The sequence below is a fragment of the Helianthus annuus genome, chromosome 15 (assembly GCF_002127325.2).
Source record: "Helianthus annuus cultivar XRQ/B chromosome 15, HanXRQr2.0-SUNRISE, whole genome shotgun sequence".
Taxonomy (NCBI): domain Eukaryota; kingdom Viridiplantae; phylum Streptophyta; class Magnoliopsida; order Asterales; family Asteraceae; genus Helianthus; species Helianthus annuus.
Window position 1 is genome coordinate 116,363,112 of NC_035447.2, and position 19,288 is coordinate 116,382,399.

At 37.2% G+C, this 19,288-nt stretch overlaps 1 long non-coding RNA gene across 1 annotated transcript; it reads left to right on the forward strand.

The window, feature by feature from the left end:
• The first annotated feature begins 5,893 nt into the window (after positions 1-5,893).
• LOC110871003 lies at positions 5,894-19,175 on the forward strand. Its single transcript, XR_002553419.2, has 3 exons — positions 5,894-6,031; positions 6,772-6,858; positions 19,075-19,175. It is a non-coding gene; the product is annotated as an uncharacterized LOC110871003 (long non-coding RNA).
• Positions 19,176-19,288: the final 113 nt, after the last annotated feature.

Genomic DNA, 19,288 nt, shown 5'->3' on the forward strand with positions numbered 1-19,288 from the left:
CATATATTCAACCAGAAGGAGTTGAACATGAGGCAAAGACGATGGGTCGAGTTGTTGAACGATTACGACTGCGAAATCAAGTATCATCCAGGGAAGGCGAATGTGGTCGCCGATGCCCTAAGTCGTAAGGAAAGGATCAAGCCCATAAGGGTTAGGGCTATGGAAATGATAATTCAAACCGACCTTTCCTCGCGCGTTCGTGCAGCACAGAAGGAAGCTCTCAAGGAGGGAAACCTTGAGGAAGAATATCTCCGTGGGATGGAGAAGATTTTGGTGCCAAACAGGGAAGGAACATTGTGTTTTGGGAAAAGGATTTGGGTTCCTCTGTTTGGTGGTTTAAGAGAGATTATTTTTGATGAAGCTCACAAGTCGCGGTACTCTATCCACCCTGGAGCGGATAAGATGTACCAAGATCTTAAAGATTATTACTGGTGGCCTAGGATGAAAGGTGATGTTGCTATTTACGTGAGCAAATGTCTAACTTGCGCCAAGGTTAAGGCGGAATACCAGAAGCCTTCAGGACTTCTGCAGCAACCAAAAATTCCCCAGTGGAAGTGGGAAGAAATCTCCATGGATTTTATTACGAAGTTGCCAAGGACGCCAAAAGGCCATGACACTATCTGGGTGATAGTGGATCGCTTAACAAAGTCAGCACACTTCTTGCCTATCCGCGAGAAGGATCATACAAGCAAATTGGCTGAAATCTACATGAGAGAGATTGTTACACGCCATGGAGTACCTCTCTCGATTATTTCTGATAGAGACGGGAGGTTCGTATCGAGGATATGGCAATCCTTCTAGGAAGCTTTTGGCTCAAAGCTGAATATGAGCACTGCTTTTCACCCGCAGACCGACGGTCAAAGTGAGCGGACGATTCAGACATTGGAGGACATGCTGAGAGCATGTGTGATGGATTTAGGCGGTAGCTGGGATAAGCATTTACCCCTGGTTGAATTTTCATACAACAACAGCTACCACACCAGTATTGGTGCCGCGCCATTCGAAGCGTTATATGGGCGCAAGTGCAGGTCGCCGCTCTGTTGGTCTGACGCAGGTGATAGACAATTGGTAGGTCCCGATGTAGTTCAGGAAACTACAGATAAGATCGCGCAAATCCGAGATCGCATTAGCGCGGCTCGTGACCGTCAGAAGACCTACGCAGATCTGAAAAGGAAACCTCAAGAGTTTGAGGTTGGGGATATGGTTCTGTTGAAGGTATCACCCTGGAAGGGTGTAGCACGATTTGGGAAACGTGGGAAGTTGAATCCGCGCTACATTGGTCCTTTCAAGGTTTTGGAAAGAATTGGGACCGTAGCATACAAGTTGGATCTACCTGCCGAGCTGAATAACGTTCACGATACATTTCATGTATCTAATCTGAAGAGAAGTCCAACTCAAGTTAACGTTGCTATTCCTACCGACGAAATTCATATAGACGACACGCTCCACTTCGTTGAAGAACCTGTCGAGGTCACGGATTGGAAAGTTAACAAGACCCGCCGGAGCAATGTCAAGCTCGTCAAAGTTCGCTGGAATGCTAGACATGGTCCTGAGTTCACCTGGGAGCGTGAAGACCGGATGAAAGAGAAATACCCCCACTTATTTCCTAAGAACCCTGCTTCTACAAGCAGAATTTAAAATTTCGGGACGAAATTTATTTAACGGGGGGAGAATGTGACAACCCTCACCAAACCAGGTATCCGTACGACTTAATTAACTATTAATTGTTGCCTAATTACTGTGCTTAACTGAGATTTCTGATAAACTGCTACTTGATTGTTGATACATGTACATGTCTGCATCATACTTTGATTTTTTTCGTCACTACATTATTTACTTACCGAACTCTAGTGACAAACATGATGCACAAAAGCACAGTAGCATTTGGACGGATAACCTATTTGACATGCTGATATAGCCAGCATCAGGCAGACACTGCCTCTAAAGGCCTGTATGAGCCAGAAATATTTTACTGCACCCATAGTGTGTGTAAGGATACAAGGGTTGTATAATTGCGTCTCTAGGAATAAGATATAGAGATTGGATGTGCCTAAAACGTACTCTAAACACAAAACACGGCATTTTTATCAACATACTAGCTTCTAGCTAACTAATAAAGTGCCAAAACATGAGGAATTATTCCTGACACTTTGCAGAATAAATTGTGTCGCTAAAAATATTAATTACAACGCTTAAAGGATTATTTAAGCACTTTAACGGATTACTATCCAACCGAACAACCGGACTATACCCGGAACATAAAAATATTGCCAGAAATATTATTAGCCTTTTTCTGAGCCAGTTAGGGTCCCTGATTACCCTAACACCCGCTTTATAACGCATTAAACAACTAACGGGGTTAATCCCTAAAGTTAACCGACTTAACCAAACTAAACTCTAACTGAACGATCAAGATCCAACCGGGTGACCCCACCCCCCTTTGGGCCGGTTTGGTCCCTTTGTAACTAGAGGGTACACTTTTTATTATTTTATCTGGTTTTCGTGGATATCTAGACGACTTGAAACCGTTGGACGATGGAGCTAAATTTCTCTATATAAACACACACACACTCCACACAAGACTTCACACTTTTCACCAACCAACTCTCTCTCCCTCTTGCTCCCCTCTTCTCGGCCGTAACCCACCCCCACCACACCTTCATTGTCGGTTTTTGATCTAGCCATTCCAAGTGCACACAAGTGTCGGGGATCACGTACGAGGAAGCTTGAAGCAAGCGGAAGCTAAAGGACCACGTTCATTTCTTTATCCACGCCGTTTTCGCCAAAGATCTTCCCTAGCCCCGAGCTAGAGGTATAACATTTAAAACTTGTTCTTGATCGTATCTAAAGTGGTTAAAAGGATTTTTAACGGTTAAAAGTCGGTAACCCATCTTTTGAATCTAAAAAGTCTACTAAAACTCGAATATTGTTGGTTAAAAGCATATAACGCGTGTAAAAGTTGTAGTATTCGAATATGTTGATTGTTGAGGCCCGATCTACGTTGTGGTGGCTCTTATCATCGTTTAACCCGACTTTGTTAAGATCCCGAATCTTGACATACACTTGTTTCTTTTGTACAAGGGTTAAAAGGTGAAACTCCACCACACGGGAAACATGAACTTGTGTAAAAGTGTTTTGACATGAAAAATAGTATTTAAAACGAGCCGATCTACGTATGTACAAGTGGTACATTCGTAGAACCAAGTGTCGAGAAAATCATGTTTTTATATAAGTTGGATAACATGTTTACAAAGGTGATTTTTATAAACTACAAGTGTATGAACACTTGTGAAACGAAAGATCCGACAAAATAACAGTTTTTATAAAAATTGTCGGGAAGTTGTAAAGGATGATTTGTTCTAAAAACGGGGTTTTTACAAGACTAAACTATTATATATATAGATCCACTAAATATAACGAGATCTACACAATAGTTTTAGAAAAACTACAAGTTCATGTAATATTGTGATTTTACATACTAGTCTACAAGTTTGAAGTGTTGAAACTTGTTTAATGTGTTGGAAATTGATTGGTTGATTTAAAGAAATATTGGAATGATTTTGTAAAAGAAAATGATACGCTTAAAAGCGTGGCCACCTCCAGTTACAGGGGAAACTCTGGCGAAATTTTCTAAAAATCTAACACTTAGAATTATTTACAAGTGTTAAACTATTTTGAAATATTTTCAAATATATTTCGCCATGACTTTATTTACAAATATTCGGAGGTGGGGTTTTCACAAAAATAAACGTGATAAATATTTATTCGATAAATATATTTTTCACAACACTGTTTATGATTATTTTGTGAAAATGTATAAATATTATTTTTAGAGTAAAAATAATATTTACTAACTTTGTCAAACCCAAAATAATACAAACGCTTATACGACAAACATATAAGTTACAATGGTAATTACTATTACCACTTAATCGCCAAAACGTAACTTACGCTTTATACGGAAATATTCACGAATGCGTATCTTGTCAACGTATTATTTTGGAAAGTATTATGTAAAGAGAAAATATATTATTTTTGAGAAAAATAAATATATTTTGGAACGAGAAATAAAATATATTAAGTGAGACTTAATATTATAAACACGCATGTATTAAATCCCCCATCCTTGGGAAGGAAATTATCTACCAAGTATATACAAGAAACGGTTGTCTAACTGTTTCCCAAAATGTAAACTATAAAGCTAAGGCACGGCCATCCGTCTAATAGAATTAGCACATGTAGGTCGTTGCGCAGCAGTTGGATATTTGGATTACTTGGTATTGTGACGCACTCACTGTGAGTTCATGTCCCCCTTTTCTCTTAACTGTTTTCAGTTTTATAAACTGCGGGGGTGAAATACATGTTACTATGATTATGAATACTTGATACATGGTATGGTTAGCGTAAGGAGGTTTGTTACTCAGATCATGTGAGTGGGTAGGCACAACTTGAGGCCATTAATCCTCGTAGTAGGACCGAGGGACAGGAGCGGTAGATCTATCTGGGTGTAGCGAGCCCAGCCCCAGGTCCAGCATAACGGACCTCGGGGTGACTTAGTGCCCGACGCATAAATCCGCTAGGTTTGAGTCATCCCTACTTGCACTTCACACATATCAATGGCCTTGCAAACCATTGGTGATCTCTTTTTCCTTATTTGCTACATACCAGGTTTTTGTTAAAGATAAAGGTTTGTTTACGTACTTTCGCATGAACTCGCTCAACATTATTGTTGATTTTTCAACTTACATGTATTTCAGGAAATTAACGATCTGGCGCGGTATGGCTTGTTTTCCGCTGCATTAGGCCCGAGGTCATCCAGGGTTCGAGGCTTGTGACTCTTTCCTGGACAAGTCACAGTCCTTGAATCATGTTTATGTTAAGTTTGCATTTGTAATGTTTAGACAAGTTGTGGTTGTTGGGTGTTTAACCCATTAAGACAATGTTTAATATTTTTATTATCAATGGATGATCTTGCATATTTTTAATTCATATAGCTTGTTATGATTAAGCTATGGTATTAAGAAGTCACACCAAAATAACCACGCTTCCGCAAAGCCAGGGTGTGACACGGTTGAGGTCATTTAAGTAAATTGGTTGCTTGTAAGCGGTGGATTCGGTATAACTGAACCGAATAAATGAATTTTAAAACAAAAGAAATTGTTGCTAAAAGTGAAAGATTTCACTAAAGACCTTAAAGCGGGTCAAAGTAACGGATTCATAAGGAATTCGATAGTATATGAAAGCGATGAATATCACTAAGTTAACTAAACTAGTGGAAATAACAAAGATTACGTTATTTCGAAGTTACACTATGTTGTATGAAATATGTAGACAATTAGTAACCAAAAAGATGTTACCATACTTTCGGGTAATATTAACGATTGGTTAAAAAGTATAAGTAATTTCTCGGATAGAATACATTGAGTTTAAACTCAATGAATTATGTAAGAAAAGGTTTCGAGGACGAGACCTCTTTAAGGGGGGTAGACTTGTAACACCCCGAAAACGGGTTTGGTGATTAAATCCCGTTAATACTAAAGACGGGGAAAGTACCGTTAGTGGTAAAAGTAAACTGGTAAGTATTAGGAATTTATTTAAATAATCCTAATATTTATTTAAAGTGAATCAGAGTTTTCAAGAAAAATAGGATAGATCAAAGGCCCAATTTAACGGGACTTAAAGTAGAACGGGTTATGATTTCCCGAACCCACTAAACTGACTAGGAAATAAATAACCTAGTTAGTTGGTTGTCTTGTGTTAAAGCATGAATAGGGTTAAAATGCAACTAGATTATAAGTTGTACAAAATGGAAGGGCCTAAGTTGTAAGAATTGAAACTATAATATTAATTTTAATAAAAATTAAAACCAAAGCACCATTTTGAAGGTGTTGGTCGTACAGAAGAAGAGCAGGGGCGACTCCCCACTCTCAAACCCTAAAAACTCACTAAACTTGCAAATTGAAGGCTCAATCCAAGTCAAAATCGAAATTAAAGTGTAGATTATTGATCCTCATCACAAGAGGATTACAAGGTATGTAAAATTTCATGAAAACCTTCAACTTGAATTTCTCATGTAATTGGGAAAATCTGAAACTATAATTGCATGTGTGTCTTATGATGATTTAGGAACAACTATAGTGTCTAGGGACAAACCCTAGACAAATACAAGTTGAAATCATGTGAGATTTTAGTAAAATCCATGATCACCATTGTAGGTGATTAGTGGGTTATGTAGATTTTAAAAAACACTAGGAAATTGGGTGATATTCTAGTGTAATTTGACAATTGTGAAGTGACTTCAGAATTATAGAAGTTAACAACTTTGTAAGATGGTTGGTTTATGTGAAATTAGGGCTAAGAGATAAGCTAGAGACTTGATAAATAAACATGTGAAATTCTGCCCTTAAAGTGTTTGTTGAAATGCCTCAAAGAAGGCTCGAAACTAGATTTTTTGTAGTTAAAACACCTAATTGTGATGTTTTGGCTATTATGCAAAATGTGATTAAAAAGAGTTCTAAATGTGATAAACGTGGTTAGAACTTTGGTTAAAACGGTGGTCTAAAGATAACGCCTACCGGGTAATTAAAGAACGCTAAAACTAGTTGATGAACTCGATTATGCAATTAGTATACAAACGGGCATTTGACTTTTAGAAAAAGTCAAATTGACCTACGATGTGATGAATGATAATTAGACATAGAAAATAAGTGAGGTGGAATAGTCGTGATTGTTATTGACTAATTTAACCGCCTTGTAAATGATGGATAATAGTTGGCGCTTAAACAAGCCAGGTGAAGCTTGGAGTGAAAGCGGGTCAAACGAGTCAAGCATAGAAGAAAAGCATAGCTCGGATGCAAGGTAAGTGTAATTTACACACTTATGTAGAATACCCGTTCATTCGATACAATGTAAACGTGATAACAATAATATTGGAAATATGGAAATTTGTCAAATATCGACTAATGTAAATCAAGGTTAAAAGGATACCCATGGCGTAAGCCGAAATGGGTTGAATTTGTAAGAAAAGAGTGTAAAAGAAAAAAAGGGGTATGGTAATAAAATCCGGGATGGTTTGGGTGTATGAATTGGAGATCAAAAGCGATGTTTTTGATTAAATAGATAATGTGGGCATATACTCCAAACGGGTCGAATGGTGGTGATAACACCATTTGACAATATCGACTAATGTGGTTGTCAAGTCTTATGTTAACAGGACCAATTAGCAAATTGGATAATTACGTCACCATTGATGGTGTGATAATGAAAACGAGGTATAAATCGGGTCTACTTATTGATCCGGACCAGGTACGCCTAATTATGTTGTAGTTAAGAATGCTATTTTGGTCGAATAATTTGAGAGAGAGTCCTTCGTCGTAAAAGGACCAAAATCGACCAAAACGCCCTTGTAGGCTAAGTTGAACAAACAACCCTTAAAGGTTGTTTGGAAGCGAATTTCATGATTAGATAAATACTTAGAATAAGTATAGAAGTTGAAAGATGTAATATGTTAGTCAAAAGGCACTATTTTAGTTTTTGCCGTAAATTAATAAACCAAGAGGTAAAAATTTGGTTTATATTGATCACCACATTAAACTCACCTTAAATACAGTTGTGTTGTGAGATTTTAGGATAAGAAATGTGGTGATGGAATGTTAGAAGCAATCGAAAGCGTTTTTAGGCTCGAAAGTACTTAATTACCCTTAACGGGTCAAAATAAGCATCCAAGTAAAAATGGGTTTAATTTGAGTAATAAACCGGAGATTAGAATCTAATATGATAGGTAACATTAAGTTGAAGAAGTATATGTGATATAAGGGTCAAATAAACACGTTTGATGGTGAAATCACAAACGGGTCAAAATTGGCAAAAAGGGGTAATAAACCGAAGAGTTAAAAGTCTGAAAATTTTATTATGTCGGATGTTAAATTTTAACTCCATTAGATGGAGAATTAAATTACGGACGCGTAGGAAAAAGAATCGCGTAAAACGGATCTATAACGTCGAAGTTATGGCCGTTTCTGTAAAATCCGGTCGTGCTGAAAATATGCAGCAACCAGCTGCAACAATCTGTCAAAAGAGACCGTGGCGTAGCGCCACGGCCATGGTCGCGTGTGGCGACGACCTAATGATGTGTGTAAAATGCAACATATAAATTACATCAAATAAGGCATAAAACTAACCCTTTTTAAGTACTAATGTTGGAAAAAGAGTGTTTTTGTCTTCCTTTTGTATTTTCAGGATGAAATGAGCTCAAATTCACAAAAGAAGCAAAAAGACAGCTAATTCTAACATAAATACAAGAAAATGAACAAATGTAGATTGCCCGAACCCTCAACGGCATCCTCCCAAGCAAAGAAAAGAAAACAGAAGCCTGAACACGCCCCGTGCTCAGCCAGCACGGGACCGTGCCCAAGAAGCAGGAGAAAAGACAAACCTGTAGAAGCTTCTATTGCCCACCACGGGGCCGTGTCCAGTGAGCACGGGGGCGTGGCGAAAGTACAGCAGGCGCATTAATTGTAATTGCGAATTACAATTAATGAAGAGAGAGAGTGTCAGACGGGCACGGGGGCGTGTCCAGCGGACACGGGGCCGTGCCCAGCCTTCTGTTCAGCCTATAAATAGGAGTGCTTGGCTTCATTCCAACTCATCCCTTGGCACACCACCTCTCTCACACTTCATCCACCACCATAACACCATCATCCACCACCATCATCCATTGTCCATCGTAGAGTGTGTGAGTCGTCTCGGGATCCAAGATTGATAGTAAGAGTTCTTGACAATCAAGGCCATGTTTGCCTAAGTCTCTTACATCACTTGGTGAAGACAAGTGTTTAGTATAATACTTTTTATTTTTAATCTTTTGCACTTTTTATTTGGTTTTGTATTAATGACTTTAATAACTAGTTGCTTATGTTGAAGGTGATCTTTCCTTATCGTTTGTCCGTGGTGTCTTGGCATTATTTTACTGTCTATATAAAGTAAAAGATTTTCACTGTAACACCCCAAAATTCGAATTATTAAATTCGTTAGCATGTTGCCATGTTTAATAAAACGAGATACAATAACTAGGTTAATAAACCTAGTTAAATGCCTATTAGATAAGCTAAATGATGAAACTTGTGGCATATATGATAGTAAGTTAAACTTGAGGGACTTGGAGTGCCAAACTTGGAAGTTTGGTTTACTAAAACAAAAATCACACACACACCCACACAAGGGTGCGTGAGATCGAGCAGGAGAAAAGAAAAAGGGGTGAAACCCTAGTTCTCAAGAAAGCTTCAAATTGACAAGGAAATTAGGCTCAAATCCGATGCATGAACTCGTTTTCTTGATGATCTAGCCCTAACAAACATGTGGTAAGTTGTATTTTATGATTTGATGATCTTGCTATGAAGTGGGTTATGGTCAATCCATGAAATTGTATGAAATTGATCATGTAGATGTGTTAGAATCACATTATAGAACATGAACTATGCAAGATTCTAAGTAATTTGATGGTTTTGGATGAAACCCACTTGTGGTAGTGAAGATGATGATATGGATAATCATGCATGTTCATTTGTTGTGTAAGATTGATGTATGATGTTGTATGTAATGAGTGATGGTCAGTTAATTTGGGTATAGTATGAAAATTACATGATTCTAGTGGAATTTGATGATCTTGATATGAGTTAGTAAGAATTTGCAAAGAATGCTTGTACATAATGTTTTGTTAGTAGTACATCCGCCAAGTGTTCGATGAAATGCCTAAGAGAGCAAAATTTGTGAAATTGTATGAAAGTTATGGGTAATTATGTATAGAAGGTGCTTATGGTGTAGCCATTAGCAAAATAATAAGTTAAGTATGCTTAAGGTGGAGTCATTATGAGAATCCGGATTTGAATGTATGGTTTGGTAAAATTATGCATTAGGAACTTGTACCTTATGTCCCAATGAGGTAATGCTCGCCATATACTTTATGCATTTGATTCATGGTGATTGAGAGCAAATGTGTACGAATATGTGATGCGTAGTTTATTGATAAGTGATAATGTTGGAATTATGTCGTGTACATATGTAAGATGATAAATTGATTGTGCGAATGTCGAACAATGCGGTTGTCGAATGTAGAGTTAAGAAAGCATAAGTATGTGTATATTGTGTAAGCGACTAGGCGATCATATAGTTGTATGAGTTATACGACATTATGTATGAAAATTAATATGATGTCATTAATATGATCTAAGTGGTTGACAAATCATGTCGTATGCGTGTTAGTGGAAGTCAATGTAAATAAGAGTTGGAAAAAAAAATGTATGTTAATATGAATAAGTATAAATACTAACATTATTATGGCATGACGGCATGAAAGAATAGGAACCACACTAGCATGGACCAAGCATGGAAGGCTAACGGGTCAAGATGAGGCAAGGAAGCGGTTATGAACACGGATGCACAAGGTAAGTGATTTCCGTAATCACTTCGTAGTACAAGTAAGTAATAAAGTGTTGTAATGAATTAAATATGATGTTTGAGGTCAAATATGTGTTAAAGTCTTTCGTCGTAAATGATGGGTTTAAGGTTGACCAAAATGCCCATGATGGGTATTTTGGGGTAAACGAACTTAAAAGTGGTTTAGAAGCAAGTTATTCGATTAGAGTAATGTTTTGGACAAGTATGGAAGTGGGGATGATGGTTTGGTCAGTCATAGACCAATTAATGCGCGAATACCCTTAACGGGTCAAATAGTTAGAAAATAGTTAAGTCGAATGTATGTAAGTTAAGGATTTCCGTAATCCGGAGGTAAGATTTTAAGTTCATATGATAGAATGTGAATTTACAAGCATGTAGGAAGAAACGGGAGGTCAAACGGGTAAACGGTTCAAAAGTTACGTGCGTTTTAGTGCGTACGGACGACGAAACGAACCTGCAGAAAACTGCAAAAACTAGAGGGCGTCGCCGACGGGTAGGGGGCCTAAAGGTGGGATCCTAAAGAATATGTAGTAATATGGTACCCAAAGGTGGGATCCTAAAGAGTATGTAGTAATATGGTACCCAAAGGTGGGATCCTAAAGAATATGTAGTAATATGGTACCCAAAGGTGGGATCCTAAAGAATATGTAGTAATATGGTACCCAAAGGTGGGATCCTAAAGAATATGTAGTAATATGGTACCCAAAGGTGGGATCCTAAAGAATATGTAGTAATATGGTACCCAAAGGTGGGATCCTAAAGAATATGTAGTAATATGGTACCCAAAGGTGGGATCCTAAAGAATATGTAGTAATATGGTACCCAAAGGTGGGATCCTAAAGAATATGTAGTAATATGGTACCTAAATGTGGGATCCTAAAGAATATGTAGTAATATGGTACCTAAATGTGGGATTCTAAGTTAAGAATTTCCTTAAGTAGATACGTATGAAGGTATGTATGTATGTATGTGTGAATATAAGTGGTATGTATGAATGAATGTATGTATGTATGTATGTAGGTGTGTATGTAGGTAGTATGTGTATGTGTATATATATATCCAAGTGAGTATGTACGAAAGTGTGTGCACGTATGTAGGGTTGTGAGAAGGCATGTAATAGGTATGTATGTAGACATGTATGCATGTATGTATGTAGGTACGCACGTATGTAGGAACGTACGTATGAATGTAGGTACGTAGGTTTGTAAGTAGTTATGTGTGAACGGATGCACATATGTAAGTATGTATGAAAGTATATACGCATGTATTCAATGAAATTGAGTATTGACGATAATAATAGTGTGCCTTGTGAACGAAGTGTAACGCAGGTACAATGAGAAAGTCTCACCACGGAATGTACGATCAGATGGAAAGCTGGGATGTAAAGAATTAACGGAACAAAAGTAAACGTGAATAAATCTTGTATGTTTATAATGCGTACTAATGTTATGAATTTAATGTGGTGAGCGCAGGTAGTACGAGTCATGAGGATCATCAAGGAACAGAGATCGAGGATCGAGTCACTAGTGAGATTGTACGGGAATGTTGATGTATATAATGTAGTAAACATAAGCTATGTTTTTACTTAGTAAATAAGTCGAATGATGGATTTATGTGAAAGAGTTATGTTAAAGTAAATTTTTAAATAAGTTAAGGTGTTTATAATGAAAGAAAGTTTATGACTTGAACTTCCGCTGCGACTTATAGTCAAATACGTATTAGGGTCTTACAAGTTGGTATCAGAGCCCTGGTTTGAGGGAATCAAGTACGAGAAGGTAGGTACTTGAACTCAAACCTATGTGCTCTTGTGATAAGGAACCTGTACAATCCATGACTCGATCAAGATCCAAAGGTAGAAATGGAATGAAAACGTGTAAGTATGTATTCATATGAAGAAGCTAACGGTTTGCTATGTGCAAGGTAAGCTTAAAAGTTTGGAGAGGATGATCCGTGAATGCAGTCTAAGGTGGATGCTAAGGCAGGCAAGGATGCGAATGGACAGACGGACCCCAGGTACACAATGTTGACATGTATGGGTACCGTTGTTAAAAGAAAAAGGAAGAAGTCTCCTTGGGAGGGTAAGTACTAAACGGAAGACAACGATATTGTCTTGGTAAAATTGTAAAAATGTAGCACGAACTGAGACCCACTAATGCGGACATAAGGCGATGATTACCTGAAGGCACGGAATTAGTATGTGAATTGCGCACCTGGCCAGTACGCAAGAAGCATATGACGTTCGTGAGACCGTGGTAATTATCGCAGGTATATCTGTAGAATTGGGTAGCAGGTGGGCGTGCGGGTGAAGTGGGTAGTAAGGCTCTCGGGAAATTGAGAGTACTATGTAGGAATGAAATGCAGAAAATGATATGTTTGAATCTGTGAGACGGATTCAGCACATGTAATGAATGAAAGATGTGAATGGGTAATGTAAATGAAATGTTTGAATCCGCGAAAAGGATTCAAAGCACGAAAGGAAGAAAATGTATGAATAGTATGTTTGGAACCGCTAGACGGATTCAAAACATGAAAGCAATGAAAGGCATGAATGTGACGTTTGAGTTCGCGGGACGGATTTAAAATATAAAAAGGGATGAAATTAATCCACATCACAATGTGTCGACAGTTTGACCATGGTTGTGTCAAACGAGTCATACGGGTAAATGTAAAGTAATAAACAAAAGAATGATCGTAATGGGCATGCAAACCTAAATTTTAAAGCGAAAGAAACAAGTTCGAACAAGTTATGTGTTAAATGTGTTAGTAATGGACTCTTAGGAGTCATAATGAATGACGGGCTACGACCCGGACAATGATTTAAATACGAACAGGTAAGTTTTGTTAAGAATACCGAAATGATGTAATGAATGTCTTTGCAAGTAAGCATGAATGGAAAGAAGTACGAAGAGTACCTCAATACATCTATGGTAAGTAAGAAATGACAGTCTGACCTGGAAAGGTCCAACTGCAAAGATTGATGAAATGAGGAACTAGAATAAAAGAATTGCAGGTAAGGAATGAAATGCGGAATGTGTTAAAGTTTGTACGCAGGACGTTGAAAAAGGAAATATAGGTGAGTAATCACCTAGTATAATGAATGCTTGAATGAAATGTGCTAACCGCTAAAATTGTAGATTGTAATGTTAGGAACTCTTGATGTGATGAAACCAAACGAATTGGTGGAAGGATGTGCACGAGCGAAAGCGCATTACGCGGATGAATGAAATCTAGCCTGGTATGGCTAGTACTCGTGAAGAATGCGAATCGATCTGGGTTGCGGATCGTCGATTGATGATATGAGATGAGGTCAGTAAAAAGTTTAACTTATGTTAGATGAGTATGAATTGGTTAATTGGGTACGACCTACGAAATGAATGATGGGATGGGTATGGTATAATATGGGAAGTTTGATTTTTTTTTAGTTGACATAAGAAGAAAACTATGTCATCAAGAAGCGAATCTCAAAGGTTTTGAGTGAAAAGTTCGAGTATTGGTTAAACTCTCATGAAATAAATTGCACGACACGTATGCTTATGCAAAATAAGTAAGACCCGAAATAAGAGGTTAGTAATGTGAAACAAATGAGGTAAGTTGAAGGTAAAGTATGAGAAATATGGACTTACTAGTAGAGAATGGTGTTGAGATTATGTCAAATTTCTAGTTGTTGAATATGATTGTCAACTATAGTGTTTCGAATATGTTAGTATGAGTTGAAATGGTGATACATGTGCATATATGTAATTAGTTGATCATGTACTTATGTATATGAATGTCTTTCACCATGATAATGAAATGTAAATGGTATCATTGGTATGGCCGACTAGGTTTTGATGAGCACATGATCATATGACGAAAGTATGTAGGTAAGCTGATTGACTTTCTGAAAGTCAACAATGTATGAACAGCACGACTAGGTCTTTGGATGCACTTTCGAGAATAGAGACGACAAGTATAGTTAAGAAATACTAACCATGATGCTCGGCTTGTTGGCCATGTTCATTTGAACAAGACATTGTAGAAAAGATACGCATGGCATCAATAACAAAAGTGACCATGGAATTAATGCCTAATTTTCGTGTTAAGTATGGATAAGTGGGTTTAAGAAGGGTGATTATAAGTAAGAATTGGTATATCGAAAGTCTATGATATGCGTATAATGATACGTCGACCTTTTATGAATATGAACGTAAGTAGAAGAAACGTTAGTGATGATATGTGTTAAGAGCTAGTATTATAAAGTAAAAGACACTAATAAGAGCTCTGGAGCAGAGTCTAACATAAGTATAACTATGAAAGTAATATAAGTAATATGAGGGCATAGGAGCGATGTGTACAATTACGTTCATGTATGAATAACACCTTTGCCAAGATCCCGAATGCGTTTAGGTGGTAGTAAGTTTTGTGAATGAAGCAACCTGAAAGGGGTAAGAGTAGAATCGGTCTAGTTTGAATGAGAAAGGTTTCGGGGACGAAACCTTCTTTAAGGGGGGTAGACTTGTAACACCCCAAAATTCGAATTATTAAATTCGTTAGCATGTTGCCATGTTTAATAAAACGAGATACAATAACTAGGTTAATAAACCTAGTTAAATGCCTATTAGATAAGCTAAATGATGAAACTTGTGGCATATATGATAGTAAGTTAAACTTGAGGGACTTGGAGTGCCAAACTTGGAAGTTTGGTTTACTAAAACAAAAATCACACACACACCCACACAAGGGTGCGTGAGATCGAGCAGGAGAAAAGAAAAAGGGGTGAAACCCTAGTTCTCAAGAAAGCTTCAAATTGACAAGGAAATTAGGCTCAAATCCGATGCATGAACTCGTTTTCTTGATGATCTAGCCCTAACAAACATGTGGTAAGTTGTATTTTATGATTTGATGATCTTGCTATGAAGTGGGTTATGGTCAATCCATGAAATTGTATGAAATTGATCATGTAGATGTGTTAGAATCACATTATAGAACATGAACTATGCAAGATTCTAAGTAATTTGATGGTTTTGGATGAAACCCACTTGTGGTAGTGAAGATGATGATATGGATAATCATGCATGTTCATTTGTTGTGTAAGATTGATGTATGATGTTGTATGTAATGAGTGATGGTCAGTTAATTTGGGTATAGTATGAAAATTACATGATTCTAGTGGAATTTGATGATCTTGATATGAGTTAGTAAGAATTTGCAAAGAATGCTTGTACATAATGTTTTGTTAGTAGTACATCCGCCAAGTGTTCGATGAAATGCCTAAGAGAGCAAAATTTGTGAAATTATATGAAAGTTATGGGTAATTATGTATAGAAGGTGCTTATGGTGTAGCCATTAGCAAAATAATAAGTTAAGTATGCTTAAGGTGGAGTCATTATGAGAATCCGGATTTGAATGTATGGTTTGGTAAAATTATGCATTAGGAACTTGTACCTTATGTCCCAATGAGGTAATGCTCGCCATATACTTTATGCATTTGATTCATGGTGATTGAGAGCAAATGTGTACGAATATGTGATGCGTAGTTTATTGATAAGTGATAATGTTGGAATTATGTCGTGTACATATGTAAGATGATAAATTGATTGTGCGAATGTCGAACAATGCGGTTGTCGAATGTAGAGTTAAGAAAGCATAAGTATGTGTATATTGTGTAAGCGACTAGGCGATCATATAGTTGTATGAGTTATACGACATTATGTATGAAAATTAATATGATGTCATTAATATGATCTAAGTGGTTGACAAATCATGTCGTATGCGTGTTAGTGGAAGTCAAAGTAAATAAGAGTTGGAAAAAAAATGTATGTTAATATGAATAAGTATAAATACTAACATTATTATGGCATGACGGCATGAAAGAATAGGAACCACACTAGCATGGACCAAGCATGGAAGGCTAACGGGTCAAGATGAGGCAAGGAAGCGGTTATGAACACGGATGCACAAGGTAAGTGATTTCCGTAATCACTTCATAGTACAAGTAAGTAATAAAGTGTTGTAATGAATTAAATATGATGTTTGAGGTCAAATATGTGTTAAAGTCTTTCGTCGTAAATGATGGGTTTAAGGTTGACCAAAATGCCCATGATGGGTATTTTGGGGTAAACGAACTTAAAAGTGGTTTAGAAGCAAGTTATTCGATTAGAGTAATGTTTTGGACAAGTATGGAAGTGGGGATGATGGTTTGGTCAGTCATAGACCAATTAATGCGCGAATACCCTTAACGGGTCAAATAGTTAGAAAATAGTTAAGTCGAATGTATGTAAGTTAAGGATTTCCGTAATCCGGAGGTAAGATTTTAAGTTCATATGATAGAATGTGAATTTACAAGCATGTAGGAAGAAACGGGAGGTCAAACGGGTAAACGGTTCAAAAGTTACGTGCGTTTTAGTGCGTACGGACGACGAAACGAACCTGCAGAAAACTGCAAAAACTAGAGGGCGTCGCCGACGGGTAGGGGGCCTAAAGGTGGGATCCTAAAGAATATGTAGTAATATGGTACCCAAAGGTGGGATCCTAAAGAGTATGTAGTAATATGGTACCCAAAGGTGGGATCCTAAAGAATATGTAGTAATATGGTACCCAAAGGTGGGATCCTAAAGAATATGTAGTAATATGGTACCCAAAGGTGGGATCCTAAAGAATATGTAGTAATATGGTACCCAAAGGTGGGATCCTAAAGAATATGTAGTAATATGGTACCCAAAGGTGGGATCCTAAAGAATATGTAGTAATATGGTATCCAAAGGTGGGATCCTAAAGAATATGTAGTAATATGGTACCCAAAGGTGGGATCCTAAAGAATATGTAGTAATATGGTACCTAAATGTGGGATCCTAAAGAATATGTAGTAATATGGTACCTAAATGTGGGATTCTAAGTTAAGAATTTCCTTAAGTAGATACGTATGAAGGTATGTATGTATGTATGTGTGAATATAAGTGGTATGTATGAATGAATGTATGTATGTATGTATGTAGGTGTGTATGTAGGTAGTATGTGTATGTGTATATATATATCCAAGTGAGTATGTACGAAAGTGTGTGCACGTATGTAGGGTTGTGAGAAGGCATGTAATAGGTATGTATGTAGACATGTATGCATGTATGTATGTAGGTACGCACGTATGTAGGAACGTACGTATGAATGTAGGTACGTAGGTTTGTAAGTAGTTATGTGTGAACGGATGCACATATGTAAGTATGTATGAAAGTATATACGCATGTATTCAATGAAATTGAGTATTGACGATAATAATAGTGTGCCTTGTGAACGAAGTGTAACGCAGGTACAATGAGAAAGTCTCACCACGGAATGTACGATCAGATGGAAAGCTGGGATGTAAAGAATTAACGGAACAAAAGTAAACGTGAATAAATCTTGTATGTTTATAATGCGTACTAATGTTATGAATTTAATGTGGTGAGCGCAGGTAGTACGAGTCATGAGGATCATCAAGGAACAGAGATCGAGGATCGAGTCACTAGTGAGATTGTACGGGAATGTTGATGTATATAATGTAGTAAACATAAGCTATGTTTTTACTTAGTAAATAAGTCGAATGATGGATTTATGTGAAAGAGTTATGTTAAAGTAAATTTTTAAATAAGTTAAGGTGTTTATAATGAAAGAAAGTTTATGACTTGAACTTCCGCTGCGACTTATAGTCAAATACGTATTAGGGTCTTACATTCACCATTCATATCTCCACGGTCTATATGGAGGTATTTTGGCTACCTGGTCGGGGGTTAAGGGAACGGTTTGGTAAGGGTCTTGCCCTTGTTCAGCGTTTAGAGGTCCTGCAAGGGACCTGGGTCAAATTTAGTAGGATCTCCTTCAATGCCCATAGGTATTGGATGGCGGGGATCCAAACTCTTTGACCCCCTCATAAGTTAACTACTATTAATACTATAACCCGGCTATTTAGGACTGTATCCCTGCTGACTCAGACTACTTAGCCGAGGGTAACGTCACCGCCAAAAGCGGGGCCTACCACAATTTGCATTAATAACTTAATTCATTATCTTCCAATAATCCAACCCTTTAGGATTGTATCCTTGCTGACTCAAACTACTGGGTTGAGGGTAACGTCGCCTTCAAAAGAGGGGCCTACTACAGTAACTAAGATAATCTCTTAAACAAGTGCAAAAGTGCAAAAATAATCAAAGGTTATACTAATACACGAGTCGGATCCAAGTGATTCATCTTGTCTATCTGTTTTTATTTTATTTTTATTTTTCAGCATTTAGTTAGTTTTTATTTTCTTAGTTTAAAAACATTTTCTAACTTTTTGATTTGATTAGACGTTGAGGATAAACCGGTACTAAAAGCTCTTGTGTCCTTGGACGACCTCGGTATCTTACCAACACTATACTACGTCCACGATGGGTGCACTTGCCCATATGTGTGTTTAGTGTTAGTAAATATCGTGTTTTATAAATTTAAAACTTGGCTAAAGGTGTAAAAAGGGCTTAATTATATATCTAAATTATATATACACTACACACGCATCACCTAATTTCTGAAAATATTGATTTTTCTTGTTTATTTCGAATATTTGACCCGATTAACTTGTTGTACTTGTTATTTAACTATCAAAACTGACTTCTAAGTTGGTTTTGATCATAGGTGAATGTCGAGAGTGCACGGATGGAGATCAAGCGTCGAGCAAGAACCGAACACGAATACGAAATAAGCTTCCGCGCTATGTATCGTTATTATGTTAAACGACGAACGTATACGTGATATGTTGTATACATTTAAATTGTAAAAAGTTTTTAACAAACCCGTAATTTCCAATGCATATATAATCTTAATTACATGATTGTTTTCGTAAATGATA